Below are 20,290 nucleotides of genomic sequence, written 5' to 3'. Positions count from 1 at the left end.
TAATGGAGTAAAAGTAAAAAGTATGCACCATTATTTTTACTTAAGTAAAGTACAGATACGTAAAAATGTACTTAAGTAAAGTAACGAAGTAAAAATACTTCGTTACATTCCACCACTGTCAGTGACCATTCTCAGAAAAGAGCTGAAGTAAAATGCTGTTTGAGGGCACTGACACACAGTTGCAGATGCTTCAACCACATGATGATTCTGTGAAGAGACAGTAACAAACAGCAAATGTATTTAAAGTCATTGCCTTTACTCGCTATTCAGACTTACTATAGAACAAGTGTGGACTCCTAGTGGACGCCATATGGCGTCAGTTTAGTGCCAAAACTCACACATGCGAGGAAACGTCTATTCGAGTGAATTTCAGGTTTTCGCAAGCGTGAATTTCTTCTGCGCACTCAATTTTAGCAATTCAGCAACTGCGAGCGCAGAGACTGACATACTCTGTCGCGGAAAACTTGGTCTGCTCGCTGGAATTTATCATACGCTCTCGCGAAAGGACGGGCTCTTTTCTGATTGGTCTTGCTTTGACAGCAGGAGAGTCATATTCACGACAACCGTTTACCAAACTCCGTTAAGTAGCTACATATGTCTTTGTATGGTGAAGACTGATATTTAACGACGAACCGAAGTAACGGTACCCATTAAACACGTTTTGAATAAATACTAGTGGTGATTGTAGCATTTGACCCACGATCACTTTATTTATTCCTGGAAAAAGAGTCAGTTCTCGTGACATAGTCGCTGTTATGCTAGTAGGTAACATATCTAGCTACTAGCTAGCTTTAGATTCCTGCGCTAGCAAGAAGCCTTTGCTTGCTAACTGTTGAAGCTAGCTCTTGCTGCTGAGTTTTCAAAGTTGACTTCAATGTTTTAATGGAATTTATTCCATGGTCCGGGTGTTTTCACTGCTTTTAACACTGCTAGCTACAACAGGTAGCAGGCAAAGGCTTCTTGCTAGCGCAGGAATCTTCTGAGGCAGTCAGCGGAGCTCTAGAATCTTAGATCAGTAGTAGGCTAGCAGCTAAGCAATATAATTTAATAACATGAGAGGACAAGTCACGTTCGCAATTGCAAGTTCTAACTGTAAGAATGATGAACAAATTCAATAAAATGAACTTTGTGACTGAAATTACTGTTGTTTACTGTGTAGTGCTCAACACTTAATACTAGCAGCAAGCTTAAAGATAGCTAGTAGCTAACTATGTTACCTACTGGCAGATAACATCGACTGTCACGAGAACTGACTCTTTTTCCTGGAATAAATAAAGTGATCATGGGTCAAATGCTACAATCACCACTAGTATTTAATCAAAACAGCTTTAATGGGTGCCGTTACTTCGGTTCGTCATTAAATATCAGTTTTCGTATGTAGCTAAACAGTTGTCGGCTTTGACAGAGTCTCGTAGTCACGTCACTCACGTCAACCAAACTCCGGTAAGTAGCTGCATATATGTATGGTGTATGGTGGGCTTAAATATCAGTTTTCACCATACATATATGCAGCTACTTACCGGAGTTTGGTTGAAGTGAGTGACGTAACTACGAGACTCTGTCAAAGTCAAGTCAAACTGTGTGTCAGTGTTAGGAAATTCTGTTGATCATAGTTTTAACTTGCTTAAACTGTGTCTTGCGCCTAGAAGCAGAACAGGATGCTGGGCCAAGAACAACCACACATTCTGAGAAATGTCACAGAGTAAAACGTGTCATAAAGACGTATTCTGAGAAAACTATCTCTTGATCAGATCTCTCGCAAAAACACTCCTTGCCTTTCTGCATTCACTACAGCATCGTGAGGCCTTTCTGCGCACACACACACACACACACACACACACACATTCACTACAGCATCATGAGGCCTTTCTGCACACACACACACACACACACACACTACAGCATCGTGAGGCCTATCTGCACACACACACACATTCACTACAGCATCATGAGGCATTTCTGCACACACACACATTCACACACACATTCACTAAAGCATCATGAGGCCTATCTGCACACACACACACACACATTCACTACAGCATCATGAGGCCTTTCTGCGCACGCACACACACACACACTCACACACACACACACACACACACATTCACTACAGCATCGTGAGGCCTTTCTGCACACACACACACACACACATTCACTACAGCATCGTGAGGCCTATCTGCACACACACACACACACACACACACACACATTCACTACAGCATTGTGAGGCCTATCTGCACACACACACACACACACACATTCACTACAGCATCGTGAGGCCTATTAGATGAGATTCAACTTTATTGTCATTGCACAGAGTACAGGTACTGAGGCAACGAAATGCAGTTAGCATCTAACCAGAAGTGCAAAGTAGAAGAGTGCAGAGAATGTGCAAATGGTAATATAAATATAGATAAATATGGTATATACAGTATGACATAAGATATAAGTGGTATGAGCAGTAAGAACATGAGCAGCAATAAAGGTGATTAGTGCAGATGTGATATAGATATATGTAAAGTGCAGGTGAAGTACAGGTGAAGGTGGCAGTAGAGGTTATAAGTTATAAATGAGGTAGGAGACATGATAAGATATAAGTACGATGAATATGGATGACAACAATTTAACATAAATAGATATATACAATGAACAATTTAGTGCAAATGTTCAGTGGCTGGAGGTAGGTGTGTGGCAGTCAAGCCAGGGTAGAGAGGGGAATACAGGAAGGAGTGTGAGGGGGGTAGCCAGGGGGAACTATTACCGTGGTGCAGAGTTCAACAGGGTGACAGCCGCAGGGAAGAAGCTGTTCCTGAGCCTGCTGGTCCGGGAACGGAGGGCCCTGTAGCGCCTCCCTGAGGGGAGGAGGGCAAACAGTCTGTGGTTGGGATGGGAGCTGTCCTTCTCGATGCTGCGCGCCTTCCGCAGACATCTCTTGCGCTGGACAGCATCGATGGTGGGGAGTGGGGAGCCAGTGATGCGTTGGGCAGTTTTCACTACCCTCTGGAGTGTTTTGCGGTCCGCAACAGAGCAGCTGCCATACCAGACTGAGATGCAGTTGGTGAGGATGCTCTCAATGGTGCAGCGGTAGAAGTTCACCAGAATCTGAGGAGACAGATGGGCCTTCTTCAATCTCCTCAGGAAGAAGAGACGCTGGTGAGCCTTCTTGACTATGCACTATCTGCACACACACACACACACACACACACACACACACACACACATTCACTACAGCATCGTGAGGCCTATCTGCACACACACACACACACACACACACACACACACACACATTCACTACAGCATCGTGAGGCCTATCTGCACACACACACACACACACACACACACACACACATTCACTACAGCATCGTGAAAATAAGTATTTGAACCCCTGCCGCTTTCGCAAGTTTGGCCACTTGCAAAGAAATGAGTGATCTATAATTGTAATGGTAGGTCTATTTTAACAGTGAGAGACAGAATATCCACAAAAACATCCAGAAAACTGCATTTTATAACAGTTATGAATTGATTTGAATTTGTCGCGGAAAATAAGTATTTGAACCCCTAGCAAAACATGTCTTAGTACTTGGTGGAATAACCCTTGTTGGCAAGTACAGACGTCAGACGTTTCTTGTAGTTGGTCACCAGGTTTACACACATCTCAGGAGGGATTTTGGTCCACTCCTCTTCAATGGGAGGGAATGAGGGAATGAGGTTCAAGTCCAATATTCCACGGTACATGGCCCCATCCATAGTCCCCTCGATGCGGTGGAGGCGTCCTGTACCCTTGGCAGAGAAACAGCCCCAAAACATAATGTTTCCACCTCCATGCTTGACGGTGGGTATGGTGTTCTTGGGGTCATATTCAGCATTCTTCCCCCTCCAAAGGCAGCAAGTCGAGTTGATGCCAAAGAGCTTGATTTTGGTCTCATCTGACCACATCCTGTCTCCCAATCCTCCTTAGAATCATTCAAGTGTTCATTGGCAAACTTCAGACGGCCCTGTACATGTGCTTCCTTGAGCAGGGGGACCTTGCAAGTGCTGCAGTACTTCAAACCATTACGGCGTAGTGTGTTGCCAATGGTTTTCTTGGTGACTGTGGTCCCAGCTGCCTTGAGATCATCCACAAGCTCCCCCTGTGTAGTTCTGGGGTTATTCTGCACCTTTCGGATGATCACCGATACCGCACGAGGGGATAACTTGCATGGAGCCCCAAACCTAGAGCGATTGACAGTTGTTTGGTGTTTGCGAATAATCGCACCAATAGTTGTCTGCTTCTCACCAAACTGCTGGCCGATGGTTTTGTAGCCCATTCCAGCCTTGTGCAGGTCTACAATCTTATCTCTGACGTCCTTGAACAACTCTTTGGTCTTACCCATGGTGGTGAGGTTGAAGGTGTGATGTATGATTCTTTGGACAGGTTTCTTTTATACACGTCACCAGTTGAGATCAGGTGTACATTGTTAGGCCTACTGAGGACTAATCTGTGTGCTTCTTGGGCACATAACTGGTCTGTGGGAGCCAGAATTCTTGCTGTTTGGTAGGGGTTCAAATACTTATTTTCCGCCACAAATGCAAATCAATTCATAACTGTTATAAAATGCAGTTTTCTGGATGTTTTTGTTGATATTCTGTCTCTCACTGTTAAAATCGACCTACCATTACAATTATAGATCACACATTTCTTTGCAAGTGGCCAAACTTGCGAAAGCGGCAGGGGTTCAAATGTGTGACCTTTCTCAGAATACGTCTTTATGACACGTTTTACTCTGTGACATTTCTCAGAATGTGTGGTTGTTCTTGGCCCAGCATCCTGTTCTGCTTCTAGGCGCAAGACACAGTTTAAGCAAGTTAAAACTATGATCAACAGAATTTCCTAACACTGACACACAGTTGCTGAGCCGTCAAGCACATGGTGGTTCTGTGGACAGACGGTAACAAACAGCAGATTTATTTAAGTCATTGCCTTAACTCGCTATTCAGACTTACCAGAGAACCAGTGTGGACTCCTAGTGGACGCCAGGGGAAGCCCGGCTTCCTCGGAATTAAATGACTTGAGATGTGAAAATCTCTAGAACAAGGGTTTCCAATTGGTTTTGTCCCTGGGACCACCATTCTGACTAGAAAGTAATCCGTGGCCCACTGATGTGCCTGCGCGCGCGTGCGTGCATGTGTGCGTGCGCGTGTTTCCGTGAGTGTGTGTGTGTGGAGAGAGGGGAGACGTGTCAGTGTGATATCTGGACATGGTGAAGTCCACACAGCCTGTCTATTCGTGGCGAAATGGTAGACAGCGACAGTGTCATATCATTCTCTGGTTCAAGCCTTGCCCTGTACGTATTCTTCAAGTACGCCAGTGTAGAAAAAACGCTCTCACACAGGTTGATAGGTGAAAATTCACCTTAGTTACCTCAGGACTCCGGAGCTGCATATAAGTATATTTATTAGACAAACAACAATTGCAATCGGGCTCACTCCCAGCACAAGGCTGAAAGTGAAGCAATGATAAACACATCGCACAAGGTTTATATAGACAGAAGTTTAGCGTTCAGCAGAGATAACCACGTGGTGGATTTCTGACGTCCGAGGCAAGGATGGTAGTTTTGCAAGGTCGGAAGAAGCACAGTTCGACCCTACTTATCACTTCTGGTCTAAACATGCTCTTGTACATATGCAGACTAAGTGGCACCTAATATTCTAAGTTACACACACGCAGAAACATAGAAAAGCCATGTTCCTGCTTACATAAGTACATGATTCATATAAGGTAATCAATAATACAAGGCACTTGATTATTATATTCTTAAGTCATTAACAGTGTTTGGAAATGATCTCCATCAGTCCCTCCTTTTATCCGTTTCAATGGATAATTCAAAATCAAAATCACAAATCATCTTTCTTAATTTGTCAATTATCAATTTCAATGGATAACCTCAAAATCATCACTCTGAGCTTCATCACATTTGGGACAGAGATCATTACTGAGCATCAGGGGCGGACTGGCCATCGGGGATACCGGGGGAATCCCCCGTGGGCCGACGGGGTTGGGATGGTCCAAAATACCGGCCCACTCCGCTCACCAAACGGCCCTTCCCTCTAACATCGCCGGCACCTACGTTATTCTATGCTACAAAGAACACATATTATTGACTCTATTTCCAAAAGTTGATTAATTTCACTGACTGATTTTTTATAGTAGGGCCTACTCCGTGCGATCTGTATTCACACTCATGGTGCCTATTTTTTTTAACTATTCTGAAGTGTCTTCTTTACTCATGTAATGTCTTCCGTAAGTCTAACTTTGTTTTAGGCGTTATTAAATGTCAATCGCTCTAGCCTACTCAACACTTGCATCACTCGCTCTCAGACACCCCTACACACACACACACACACACACAATCACACACCCATCATGCAACACTACTGATAGCACTGATGTTCACACCCCATCGTATGTTCTGTACTGTTCATTTCTACAGTATAGTGGGCGGCTTGTCCATAAGGGCGATTGGGGCGACGCACTGCCTACGGGAAAAGGAGTTTTTTTTTCTGTCGGATTCTACCACTAGACCGTCTGAGCCGCCTCTGCATGTCATTGTCGAATCAGCCAACAGTCACTCTGGCAACAGTCAGGCAAACGTGGTGCTTGAAATGACCCCGTCTCCTTTTTGGGCAAAATGGAAATCGCCCCAGATCTCTCTCATTGACTGTCTTGTTAAATCCATTTTTAACATTCAGTGCAACAACTCCATATGTTCTTTGAAAGTCGGCGTACTAATGAAGATAAATTGACAACAAAACATTTAGGACTTCCTAGACCAAATGTATCCATTCAACAGGTTTCTACAAGGGGGGGGGATCCTACATCAAATAATTGGAACGTAAGAAAATCGTGGCTAGCAGGCTGTGAAGTGGCTAACGCGGTCTATATACCACTGTCACTTGTCATCTAGTGGACAAAAAGGTATTAGTGTATGAGTTAATCAGCTAACAACAAATAGATACAATTGTCTTGCTTAATATAACTACTGAATGGGTCGCCTTAATCATTATCAAAAATATGCCCCCCCTGAGAATTTTTTCCAGGAGCCGACACTACTAATTCTACCCTCTGATTCCAGTTTCTCGATTGTGTGGTCTTTCTCTGCTGACATTCATTCCTTAAGGCTCTGTAGTTATACATATAACCATCTTATACTAGCCCAGAGTTAAGCATATTCATCTAGAAAACTATACCTACCTTGGAGTGTTACAATAGCCAGTATCATTTTATTCCATGTGTCCATCCAGTCAAATTGGTGGATCCAAATGTTATTAAACAAAACATATATGATGTAATTTCTTTGTAAACATCCAAAATAATGTTAAGTGTGTGGGTCATTTTCAAAATAGGTGACCGACTGGTCGATACGTGCGATGCATTGAGTGGGCAACGCGCCGTGTATTGAGTGGGCCGGTCTGACAGTAACTCCCGGGCCACTTTTCCCCCCCAGTCCGCCCCTGCACGTAGGCTATGCTTTACTGCAGATGCTTGTCAACTTCGCGTGCGAGACTGTAAGTTACGAATAATATGCCTATGGTGTGACCTTAGGGATGCAAAGCACAGGCTACCATAGACTGGATAGGTGCAGTGCACCTACATACTGTCAGCGTGAATCTCCTTTAGACATATTTTTCATATTTTTCACGCTATTCAAGAGTAATCTGGAAATGTATTGAAATATCAAAGCGAATTTATATATAAAAAAAAAATTCATGGTGAACTGATCAACATAGGCTCATGTCGCGGACCCCCTGCAATGCCATCGCGGACCACCATGAGGCCATGATGTTTGAGTGGACTGCTGCACACTGCTGCACACACACACATAAGAGGCTATATCAAAGTCCCACATTACAGCTTAAATTAAAGCTATTCGGCAAAGTAAGAATCTGATCTTAGTCTGAACAGGGGTCATTTCATAGAGCTAGTAAATGCCATGGCAGAGTTTGATCAAGAGCTTGCTTCCCCTTTACAAACGCTGACGGGGGTTCACAGGAGTAAACCTGTTTGTAAAACTGTTGACTGAACAACTTCCTTGTGACTAGTGATGGCTCACTCTAGATGCTGTTTCTTTTGGCAGTTTGTTCTAACTTTTGTGTCCTGCAAGTGGATCCTTTCCCACTATCTGGTAACCTCTCAGACTGTGACTCTATTGCCTCAGGTTTGGATCCCAAGTATCATCTTGTTGGACTGATGAAGGCCCATGATGTCTTTCAGGCCCTCCTAAATGATGTGCTTCCTGGTGTTCTCACCAGGTCAGTTTGGGAATGCCTGGACGATCCCCTAACTATGGAGTGCTATACACTCCTGTTTTAGGTTGGGTTCTCCATATATACACTCCTGTTTTAGGTTGGGTTTTCCATGTATACACTCTTGTTTTAGGTTGGGTTCTCCATATATTTGCATCTGTTTGCATAAATCTAATATCCATTATCTAATATCTAATCCTGGGCCTATGAAGTGGACACCAGTTGTCTAACAAGATAAACAGGTACGTATATCAGATTCCTCATATAACAATAGCTGCCATGTGTCCCTATGCACCTAGGTACGGATTTGAAGCCCATTGAAAACGAGGCCATGCCCTCATGTTATGGTATGTGGTCATGGGAAGAGCAGGTAAACACACCTGTCATTCCCTCTACCTGCCCCAGGCTATGGACTATCTAGTTCGGGACGGACCATAGAGCAACATGTAAGAAAAGCTTTCACAAAATGAGATTGACAACTATATTGCCAAAACTGGGGTCCAGTTAGCATGCTAGCAAGCTTTTATCAGTACCAACTGTTGTTCTTTATGCAAACGTTTTTAGATGCCTTCAGGTAGTTTGGTCCAAAACTAAAGAGCTTTCTTGTACTTTAAACATATTGCTGTTAAATATATATGAAATGAATATAATACGTACAAATATCTCACGGTACCCTAAATAATATATTTTTTTATTGCTGTACACTGGTTTGTACTATAAAACTATTTTTGAAAGATATTTCAGATCATTTAGAACGTTGATTTGACACCTTCCAGCCAATCAGAAAAAAGAGTATTTCTCGTCTCCGGGGTGTTAGTTGCCATAGCATCCAATGAGACCGGTTATGTTGCTCTATACTTACTGTCATGGCAACAGAGTTACACTCAGCTGTAAGTTGCAAAATACAACTCCTGGTAGCCACTTGACCATGTTTAGGTGTGAGGAGTGTGGAGGCGTTTGTTGTTTCCGTTCACAGGCGTTGCAAGCTGTCTCTCACACATCATTGTTGCAAGATTTAACTGCAGGACTTTTCAGGCATGAATATATTTGCAAGTGTGCATGGCAAGATTAAATACCTATAAATTAGAACAAGGTAAGAAAATCATTCTGGGTTTGAAATGTAGTTCCTGTACAGCTTCTATTATTTTAAACTAACCTTATGTAGCCAACACATAAGATTAAATTAACTAATATATTTATTGACTCACTAATTCTTGGCAACTCCCAAACATCATATAACTGGCCAAGCCTGAAAGGTCATTAATTCAAGTAGATCTCATTTGCCCAGGCTTTAGTTCTCTAAACACTCAGCCTGAGTCTGACACAGACTTTAGTTCTCTAAAACTCCCCCTGAGTCTCACACAGACTTTAGTTCTCTAAACACTCCCCCTGAGTCTGACACAGACTTTAGTTCTCTGAACACTCACCCTGAGTCTGACACAGGGTGGCTAATCAGCAGATTGTATATTGGGCCCTTTCCCTTCCTGCCACTGGCTACTCCACTGCACACGATCAGGTAGGCTACTCCACTGCACATGATCAGGTAGGCTACTCCACTGCACATGATCAGGTAGGCTACTCCACTGCACCTGATCAGGTAGGCTACTCCACTGCACTCTACCTTCCTGCCATGTGTCCCTATGCACCCAACCCAACCCTTTCCTTTATGCTTTTGCATTTCAAAGCCTGCGTCAAAGCACAGAAGACTCACATCAGATGGATGACCGTATGCAAAGCAGTGCTCCATAATGCTGTCTAAGATCTTGCTCTGCTGCGCTGGTCCTTAAAACAATAGCTACCATGTGTCCCTATGCACCTAGGTACGGATTTGAAGCCCATTGAAAACGAGGCCATGCCTTCATCTTATGGTATGTGGTCATGGGAAGAGCAGGTAAACACACCTGTCATTCCCTCTACCTGCCCCAGGCTATGGAATAGCTGCCATGTGTCCCTATGCACCCAACTATACCAGCTATTTTCCATCTGCTGTGTTCTGATTGACAACTGGGTTGATCAACTGCATGCTTTCCTGCTGGACCTTTGGGCAAGGGATAGACTAGATGTGTCAGATCAAGCAAGAGGCGGGTTTTACTACTTTGCCACTTCCTTCCTGTTTTGATGCCGGTAGATGTGGTAGGAACGGTGGGACAATGGCAAATGCAGACAAAAGGTTGATATTAGCGGTATTTAATTAGGATGAACTATATAATTCAAGGTCACCCCATTATTCAAACACTAGGGGGAACTGAGTGGGACAGGATCTGGGTCCTCCACACCCAGGGCCTCATTTACTAACGTTGCGACCGCAGCGCAATCAGCGCCTTTGCCAAACTGCATATAGCGCACAGTATTTTGCATCGTATTTATCAAACAAGAACCTTGTCTGAATGTGTCGACTCCTTACCAGCGTAATCAGCGCCTAACCCTGCCCATTATAGTTAATAGCGAGCTTTTGATTGACGAGGTTACAGCAACTAACCCGGGTAAATATAGAAACTCATAAATATTTCTCCGTTTAGCCCTTCCGTCCACACTAAAAGTTGTGATCACTTTGAATTCAAGACTGTCTTTTATTGGTGAGCTGATTTTGGGAAATGCCTCAATGTTCATGGGAATGAGCAAGTTGTCCACTGTTTAGCAGCTCGGGCTAATACCGGCTTCTTAGATTGGGTGAGGTGGGCTTCAGGATATGTCTGTTGGCCGCCTGAAGTGTGTGCAGTGTATGTGAGGGAGGTGCTGAGCTGACCTGACACCACCCCCCTACTTTACACAAATCTAGCTAAACAGGTGAGGCGCCCCAACCCCCAGGGTTGAATCAAACCCTCTTTTTTATGGAGATAATTTCCAAACACTGTTAATGACTTAAGAATATAATAATCAAGTGCCTTGTATTAATATATTCCTTGTATGAACCATGTGCTTATGAAATGGCTTTTCTGCGAGTGTGTAACTTAGAATATTAGGTGCCACTTAGTTTGCATATGTACAAGAGCATCTTCTGTCTATATAAACCTTGTGCGATGTGTTTATCATTGCTTCACTTTCAGCCTTGTGCTGGGAGTGAGCCCGATTGCATTTGTTGTTTGTCTAATAAATATACTTATATGCAGCTCCGGAGTCCTGAGGTAACTAGGGTGAATTTTCACCTATCAATATGTGAGAAGCATTTAAATGTAAGTCATTGTTTTGCCCTCCTGCGCCCCCTGTAGTCCTACAGGGGTTACTGCAGGGAGAGGTTATTGAGTCATTGGTCATACCTGCTCTCCTGCGCCCCCTCTAGGCCTACAGGGGTTACTGCAGGGAGAGGTTATTGAGTCATTGGTCATACCTGCTCTCCTATACCTGCTCTCCTGCGCCCCCTCTAGGCCTACAGGGGTTACTGCAGGGAGAGGTTATTGATTCATTGGTCATACCTGCTCTCCTATACCTGCTCTCCTGCGCCCCCTCTAGGCCTACAGGGGTTACTGCAGGGAGAGGTTATTGAGTCATTGGTCATACCTGCTTAGGTGCCCAGTATACAGGGAGCTACCCATGCTTCCCTCCCTGGCACTCGCTCACATTTATTTGTTTCACACATACACACACACACACACACACACACACACAAATTTACAAACACACAATTTTCAGTCTTTCAGCTACTCACACACAGGGGTGAAGGCATAAGATTAGCTCACTATATCTCACTCCATCTCTGTGCGTTGCATGATTGCAGGAGAAAGGAATTTGTTGGATCTTCCCTACTAAAACTGTCATGCTTCACTACGGCAGACAAACAAACAAAACACTATAATTACATTGAGGCCTCTTTCTCATGAGGTTCTGGTGCTTTCCAGCCCACCACCACCAGAGGGCGCTGTGGGCTCCATGGGACTGCCTACTATGTGTATATTTAGGCTTGAAGTCTTGTTTATGCATTCTTTAGTCTGGTGCTTTCCAGCCCACCATCACCTGCCTACCATCACCTGCTGTCCATTGTCTGCTCCTTGTCTCTTGTTCAGCCTCATGGTTGTCCAGTTTGGTGTGTGCTGTGTGTGTGTGTGTGTGTGTGTATGTGAGAGAGTGTGTGTGTGTGTGTGTGTGTGTGCTTTGTGTGCCCATGGCCTCCTCAGCGACTCCATCCTGAGCCTGTCAAAGCCAGCGGTGGTGTGTGTGTTTCATGTCTGTACCTGAGCCTGTCACTGTGTTACTCTGAGGTCCTTCTCACTGGTCTCAAATAATGCGACAAACAAGTGACATGAGTGTGTGTGTGTGTGCGTGTGTCTCTGTGGGTGCGCAGCTGTCCTCTCTAACATCATGGCCACATATAGCCTCTCTTGTGTCGTGCTAGCAGTTAGCCATGCAGTCTTAGCATAGTGTTGGGTTGGAAAAGTTCTCACTTTATTGCTGTTTTTTTGCACTTAAATAATATCTGCCGTTGGTTTCTTTTCAACTCAATGGTGATTGGCTACTTTTTCTGCAATGTTCTGACGTTGAATGAAATGTTTCATGTAAATGTCTTTCATGTGTTGTTATTGTTATTGCTATTGTTATTGTTGTAGAGATTTTCACGTCTCAAGTCATTTAATTCTGAGGAAGCTGAACTACCCCATGCGTCCTCTAGGTGTTGCCACTGGTTCTGTGGTAAGTTGAATAGGGTGTAAAGGCAATCACTTTAAATAAATCTGCTGTTTGTTACCGTCTCTTCACAGAATCACCATGTGGTTGATGCCTAGGCAACTGTGTGTCAGTGACCTCAAACCACCATGGGCACTGCAGTATGCAAACAGCATTTTACTTCAGCTCTTTTCTGAGAAAACGTCACTGATGACGCTGAAATAAGCATGATGGCAACAAGGTGTTAATAACCTTAAATGCGTGTTGGTTTCAGAGAATCAGAGTAAAGACCGCCACACGAAGCACTTGGTTTAAGGTTTAATAAGGTTACACAAAATTCAGTGTCTGGCTCACAAGAGCTCCATCACCCACACTGAGAGAATGCATTCTAATTCCTAGTCTGAACACTGTGTTCCAACTGCATTCAGTTATACTGGTTAATATAGGCATATACATTGTTTATAGAAGTAAGCTGTTAATAAATTCATACTAAACTGAATTTATCTTACATTCCCTCCTTTGACCTCATTTATACATGTATACACTACACACAAGCAAGCACTAAGAAGCAAGGTTACATTTTGGGGTGGGTTCTTGAAAAAACGTCACTGAGGACGCTGTAATAAGTATGATGGCAACAAGGGTAGGGCCAGAACTCTGTTAAATACTTCCCCACTTCCTATAATGACACACAAACATAAATGTTCTTTGCAATCATGCAACACAACAACTCAAACATCACTGAAAATTATCTGAAAAACCAGCTAGGCAGTGGAGTGCTGGGGTTTAGCTCTCTGCTTGGAATACCTGGAAACATACTGGTTGTGATCGTCATTCTTCGCCACTTCAAGAGAGAAAACTTCACCATGCATTTGATGCTCAACCTGGCAGTATCTGACATCCTCTGCCTGCTCACTGCTCCGCTGTTTGTCTATAACCTGCTCTTCGGCTGGCACATTGGACGTGTGTTTTGCAAAACCGTCTACTTTCTCGTCTACTGCAGTTTGTACGCCAGTGTGCTGACAGTCACACTGATTAGTGTTCATCGGTACGTGTTTGTTCTGTATCCCAGACAGTGGGCCAAGTTGGGCCGAAAAGGAGAGAGGGCTTTACTTCTGATCTTGTGGCTAGCAGCATGTATCTTTGGTCTGAGTGTTACCACATTTGATGTGATACGGGTTGGATCCAGAGAGCTCTGCTGGAGAATACGTCTGTCAGATGGAAAGAGGGTCGCCGTACTTTTGACAGAGATTGTGTTGACCAGCATTCCGTTCTCCATCATCGTCACATCTTATTTTTGCCTCCACAAGAAAGTTAACCAACATGCCCTGTTCTCCAACCGGAGACTAACCAGGCTGATCACAAGCATTGTGGTGACTTTCCTCATCCTGTGGATCCCATGTCATGTTGTTACCATGATGGATGTTTTTGCCATCTCTATTAAAACACAAAATAGAGTTTTGTATGATAAACTACTAGCCATCAAAACAGTGAGTAGACCTGTTGCAACAAGCTTTATTTTCATCAACAGCTGTGTAAATCCACTCCTGTATGCGTTCAATTACCGCCGCCTCCGGGAAACTGCAGCAGAGAACATGGGGTCGAACAGTGCCCCTTAAACAGGAAGTGACATGGGATCGACGTGACTGTAGCATCTTATCTTCATGTACACTTCAAATTTTAACATCTTGGCTGTTTCATGTTAGAATGCTGTCTAGTCTGTTCTTTGTCAACACATCTTTGCTATTGAGGCACTGTGTCAAGATTCCATGTATATCAACTGTGGCAAGGCTTACGTCGCAAATTAAGTAAATAAAATACATTACACTGAAAATGGTGTATATGAAATACATTACGCTGAAAATTGTTGTCTTGTGATTGTATGGCATACATTATCAGATGAGATTGATGTACAATAATTATGAAATGCTGGATAGAAAAGATATGCATGAATAGAGAAGGAGGGGGAGAATACACACACATACACACACACTCACCACACACACACACCACACACACACACATGTAACTATAAAGCTGTGAAGAAGTAATACAAAAAACTAGAAAATGCATTTCCTGAAGGAAATACCAGTGCATGAAATGCAAAAGTTAAGAAAGGAAAGAAGAGTAAAAGAAGGAAAGAAGAGTGGAAGAAGGAAAGAAGAAAAGAAAGAAGAGTTTCATGCACTGGTATTTCCCTCAGGAAATGCATTTTCTAGTTTTTATTTGATTTAATTTTATTTAATCTTCAAAAGTATAAAGTTCAGAAAAATGAACGGTTAAAACGGTTCGAGCTGAATTAAGCGCAGAAGTTGGTAAAAAGAATAAGAATAATAAACCTAGGAATAACAATACAGGGCATTTCATGCACTGTAATAAGAAGAAGAATAGTTATAAGAAGCCTAGGAATATCAATACAGGGCATTTCATGCACTGTAATAATAATAAGAAGAAGTATAAGAAGCCTAGGAATAACAATACAGGGCATTTCATACACTGTAATAACAATACAACATTTAATCATTGCTTACTAACAACGTAGTCAGAAAATGGGTTAGTAATAGAATAAGGCAATAAACATCTCTCATGTCATGTGGTGATGTGGTTTAAGTGGTTACCTTGTCTAAAGCAAAATACACCAACATCTTATAAAATGTGTTAGTCAGTAAGGCAGTCTCTCTCTCAGGTAAAGGACACCACCGTCACAGCAGGAGGATTTCTTACTAATAACTCTGATTTAGATGTCAACAGAATTTTTAGCTGATTACCTCAGATTCACATAATGGTTTCAAAGTCCTCAATGAGTTTGTTACACATTATTATCTTGTCTCCATGAGCCCAAGCTCCAAATCCTGGACAGATAAAATGTCGGCCTAAACTACTTGCTGTGGTGAAACCTGGCTCATGAGCTAGTGCCCTTCATGTTTAAAGTTAAAGTGGCATTATGTAGGAATTTTACTTCAGTGTTAGGATTAGCAGTTTTACCTTAAAATAACAGCTTAAAAAAATTGGGGCGCTACAATGACGTTTAATATGGAGAATCGCCTCCGTGCCATTGCCATACCAGGGTCTGGTTTTCCTGAAGCCCCCCGGTTACTACTGTCTGCCGAACTAGTAAGTAGCTTATTTGCCGTCTTGCTTTGTCTTGTGTTGCACTTGCTTGATGTTTGACTGTGTTAGGAAAGTTGTTGACTCACTAGTTTGTCAAAGTGTCAAAGTAAGCACATTTCAAGAGGTTTCGCTAGGTTTAGCCGCTAGCATCTCGTTAGCGATTAGCAATTCCTACATAATGCCACTTTAACAACTAAGAAGGCCAAGTCCAATGCTAAAAGATGCGTATGGGATCAATTTAGTGACAATTTTTTTTTTACAGGATTTATCCAATGATTTGCTTATATGCACTCCGTGTTATACAATTACACACACACATGCACACCTCACACAAATACAAATTTGCTTTGAAAATGCAAAACACATCTATCAAAATAGGAAATACTCACAAAAAATAAAGGACAGATTCCACAAATGTATACAAAGAATGGAAATAAATAAAACATGTTTTCTATGTCTGTATAATTGGTTTTACATGTGCATAAGTACACAGCAATCACAACATTTGTGGATCAGGTGATTTTTTGGCACAGTTGGAGTACCAGTGTCAAATGTAAACACTTGTAGGAGTGTCAAATGTAAACACTTGTTTATGTAAACACTTGTATGAGATGCAGAGGGCACCAAAACAGCAGGTGGCGCTGCAGGGACACCTGCTCTTCATTCCGCTCATGACATGGCTGGTGGGTCGTGTGACTACAGAACAAGAAAGTTGATTTGTCTCAGTATCTGACTAATATACAAACATTTTGATTCTGTTGCTTCATTTTCTTTCCATCTTTGTTTTCAGGTGTTATTATAGATAGCTCTATATTCCACATTACGTTAAGGTATATCACACAGTACTGGAGTAGCAGGCTCAAGTTGAGTATGCATTATGAGCGGCACAAGTTCTGCACGCGTGCTAAAAGGGCGTGGCAAAATCTCGATGTTCGCTCGGGTTACAGTAAACGACAGCACCCTAGTTTTGTTCCTCAGGGTCAAATTAGCCAGAAACCGTTGAGAAAAGTTCTGCCGCTCATAATGCATACTCAACTTGAGCCTGCTACTGGAGTACTTTTTGCGCCCAACGCTAATATTAAAAAAAAGATCTCAAAAAGGAAAGGTTTTAGAGCTTTGAAACCTTCATATTGCATATATAAACATGCGTATTCCGGTCATTTTGTGACCAAATTCAAGTGTCTACAACCTTCAGAAGCTGAGATACAGATGCAGATAAGGAACTAAGTTATGTATTCATCTTTTACACATCAACCGTTAATTAGGAGTCTATAGCATAGGAATAATAGCATCATCATTATCATCATCATCATCTTTGTGAAAAAACCTGAGTTAATGACATCAAGATCTGACATTTCGTTTTTGTTTATCCTTTTCTCCCACACGTCTTGCTGGTGTGTGTCTCTCTGGTCTTTGAGTTGACAGTGTACTGTTTTCCTGTGTTCAGTGCGTAAAGGCAGGAAGTCAGTTGTATGATGGCTCACTGTAGATGTTATTACTTCTTATACTTCTTATTACAGTGCATAAAATGCCCTGTATTGTTATCCAAACTTTTCTTATTCTTATTATTCTTTTTACCTTTTTCTGCGCTTAATTCAGTTCGAACCGCTTAATGTAGAAACTTTGTTCAAACTTTGTCGCGTAGGTCTTGTAAAGGACACCTGTGCTATGTATTTTTTTATTTTTCTGAACTTTATACTTTTTAAGATATTAAAGAAAAACTAATACAAATGTTCCCATTGACTTACATCTTATTATTATTCTTTTTACCAACTTCTGCACTTAATTCAGCTCGAACCGTTTTAACCGTTCATTTTTCTGAACTTTATTATATTTTTTTTTTTCTTTAGGTAATGATACATTTTTATTCAACACCTGTAATTGTTCTATCAAGTCCATATATAGAGGCCGCCATCCCAAATGTTATCCAATGAGCATCAGTGTTGAAGGTTGGTCTACTTTCTGGCCTACCAGAATTAACACAAAAGTTTTTACAAACAATCATGCTGATAAGATGCACTAGCACTTTCCAGAAGATTAACAAAGGTAAAGCAAAGATGCTATATAAAAAAAAATAAGGATCCAGAGTCAATGTGAAGGGACAGAACAATCTGAGAGATTAGGAAACTGTTAGTTCTGCACAGACGGCATTCAATGGGAAAGTAACTTTGTTTTCTCTCCGAACATTCCTTTTTCGAAAGGTCAGCTAATCCGGTAAAGCAGGACTTTTTACATTATAAAAAAAACGTTATGAGGACAGACCCAGTTAGTTCACTTTCAATTGTTTAGGGCCAACGTAGGCTATTCTTAACAAGAGTTTCCCCAAGTTGCCACAGTGTCTATTTCAATAGCCCATAAAAGAGGAAGCACATGTTTGAAATCCCACAAGCTCTGAGTCATAAATATACTGCAGAAAAAATTCTAAGATGTTGAAATACAAGAACACTCTTCCTCTCTCACACTGCTGGTACAGAAACATATAAAGAAAATATTAAGGAGTGATTTACAACACTCACTTACATTTCAGACTGGGACCTTAATGGTGGTTTATTCTCAAGGATCATTTATGTATTTTTATGTATTTATACCCTAGAAAAAAAAAAAATACACACTTTTTCTACACCATTTAAACAGAATGAGAGACAATACAGTACAAATGGAATACCTAAAACAGTAACATTGGAATGATCTTTAAAGCCCCTGGGAGCACATGTTCGTAGCTTGACTATTCTCTCCCTTGTACGTCGCTTTGGACAAAAGCGTCTGCTAAATGACTAAATGTAAATGTAAATGTTCATACAGACATCCGAACCCAAGTACAAACTACAACTGCTATCTGTTAAGTCATCAAGTAAAGCAGGTAATGTGTATTGATGGCAGGACACAAGTAAACTGTATTGTGATTCTAAATGTGGAGATCATCTAGAAGCTTCCGTCACCTTCTCCACTTAAACTAGAACTCACAAGAATCATTAGGTACCAAACTGAATTTACTTTTAAAGAGTGTATAGAAAACTAAAATAATTTTAAAGGCACCGTGTAAAACAGGGAAGAGGAGAATAGGGAAGTGGTTGTTCTTAATTGCCATGTACACAATACAATCAGCCTAGAAAATAGGCTTTGCACAGATCACCCGAATGCCTACAAGACTCTTTCAAAATGACGTCAACTTTTTTTACTTCTCTCCAGCAGAAGCCATGGGTTGGTTGTTGATGTAAGGCACAGTTCAATCTTCCTCCAACTGTTTATGTCAAGCTATATTTCCTTATTAATGCCATTCATTCGAACAGAGCAGCTCTTCGATGACAGGACAGCAATGGTTAGTACTCATTAGCAGTGACAGATATGGGGTTGACGTACGCCGCCCCCTCCAGGTAGGTCCTCCATCCATCCGTTTCCTGCGGAGCTCTACGGGTGGCCGGGGAGGAGGGTTCTGAGGGGGTCTCTTGACACTCTCTCTCCAACTGGTGCACGAGATTCAGTCCTGTGTGTATGTGTCTACACGTGTGTGTGTATGTGTCTGCACGTGTGTGTGTATGTGTCTGCACGTGTGTGTGTATGTGTCTGCACGTGTGTGTGTATGTGTCTACACGTGTGTGTGTATGTGTATCTGCATGAAACCACCAGGAAGACAAAGTGCAGCATGGAGAAATGCCCTGAAATAATAGTTCCTTGTCAGGGGTCCAAAGGCTTTAACACACATTGTGAAGCAATATTGGCCCGTAGACACACACACACACACGTGCAGACACACACACACACACCAAAGGCTTTAACACACATTGTGAAGCAATATTGGCCCGTTCTCTCCATACTGTGTGCCTTACTCCTTTTACCCCGAGGGTATTCCAAAAGGCACACAAAAGCCCCCTGCAGCTACTCCAAAAGCGGCGAACTCCCAACCTCTGAATTGACCTGCCACCCCCACAATGCCACCAGTTAGGTAAAAATGAATCCAGCCGCCAGGGCTTGCTCATTTGCCCACATCGCCCATTCAATCTTCCCCATTGTTACTGCGATCAGAACATCAATACAAGACTGGCTTCAAACGTCCCTCTTTGGCCAAGCCTGTCACTTCTAAAACCACTGGTGTCTCGAACTTTATACTTTTGAAGATATTAAATAAAAACTAGAAAATGCATTTCCTGGAGGAAATACCAGTGCATGAAATGCAAAAGTTAAGAAAGAAAGAAGAAAAGAAAGAAGAGTGGAAGAAGGAAAGAAGAGTGAAAGAAGGAAAGATATATTAAAGAAAAACTAATACAATTTCTCCCATTGACTTACATTGGGCCATTAT

The 20,290-nt window shown here is 42.2% G+C and overlaps 1 pseudogene; it reads right to left on the bottom strand.

Annotated features, from left to right (window-relative positions):
• Nucleotides 1–19,122: 19,122 nt before the first annotated feature.
• Nucleotides 19,123–20,052, bottom strand: LOC116220673 (annotated as a pseudogene).
• Nucleotides 20,053–20,290: the final 238 nt, after the last annotated feature.

This window comes from Clupea harengus, chromosome 6, assembly GCF_900700415.2.
Source record: "Clupea harengus chromosome 6, Ch_v2.0.2, whole genome shotgun sequence".
Taxonomy (NCBI): domain Eukaryota; kingdom Metazoa; phylum Chordata; class Actinopteri; order Clupeiformes; family Clupeidae; genus Clupea; species Clupea harengus.
The sequence above is the reverse complement of the archived record's forward strand: the minus strand, read 5'-3'. Positions and strand labels throughout refer to the sequence as shown.